The 493-nt window shown below is 65.3% G+C and overlaps 1 long non-coding RNA gene across 1 annotated transcript; it reads right to left on the bottom strand.

Moving 5' to 3' along the window:
- Window positions 1-475, bottom strand: LOC104995154. The gene is made up of 2 exons (XR_826039.1): window positions 398-475; window positions 1-270 (listed from the first exon to the last, which is right to left on the bottom strand). It is a non-coding gene; the product is annotated as an uncharacterized LOC104995154 (long non-coding RNA).
- Between the last annotated feature and the right edge of the window lie 18 nt (window positions 476-493).

The raw sequence follows: 493 nt of genomic DNA, 5'->3' as shown, positions 1-493 counted from the left end.
ATATAATATAGGTCTCTCGCGCGCGCTCTCCTTTCTAGCCCACTCTATCTTTTACTCTAGGAGACAAATCTCCGTAATCTCTTTCCTCAGTGCAATGGGGGGTGGGGACTGTCTCCCGGGCGCCAGCCTCCTGGACTCCAGCCGGGACGTGGGTGGGGCGGGGTGGGTTATGGGCGACAGGGCCTCTGTGGCACCTGCCCGGCCCTCACCCGGACAGGGTCCACGCAGAGCACGGAGCGTGTGGCCGCCACCACCGGACCAAGCAGTCACCTTGGAAGTGAGACGGAGATGCTGTGAAGCACCGAAACCAGTGCCAGCCTCGCCCACCTCCATCCAGCCCCCGACTCCGGCCCCACCTCCGGCTATGCCCTATTCCGTCCCCGGCGCCCACACTCACTGGGAGCCCGGGGCGGCTGGGCCTCCAGGGGCAGAGCCATTGGGCATCGGGAGTGGCTGGAGGGCCAGGGCACTGTGGGGAAAGGATGAGCGAGTG

The sequence above is a fragment of the Bison bison genome, unplaced genomic scaffold, assembly GCF_000754665.1.
Source record: "Bison bison bison isolate TAMUID 2011002044 unplaced genomic scaffold, Bison_UMD1.0 scf7180017850641, whole genome shotgun sequence".
Classification (NCBI taxonomy): Eukaryota; Metazoa; Chordata; class Mammalia; order Artiodactyla; family Bovidae; genus Bison; species Bison bison.
Note: the sequence above shows the minus strand (reverse complement) of the source record. Positions and strands in the feature narration are given on the sequence as shown.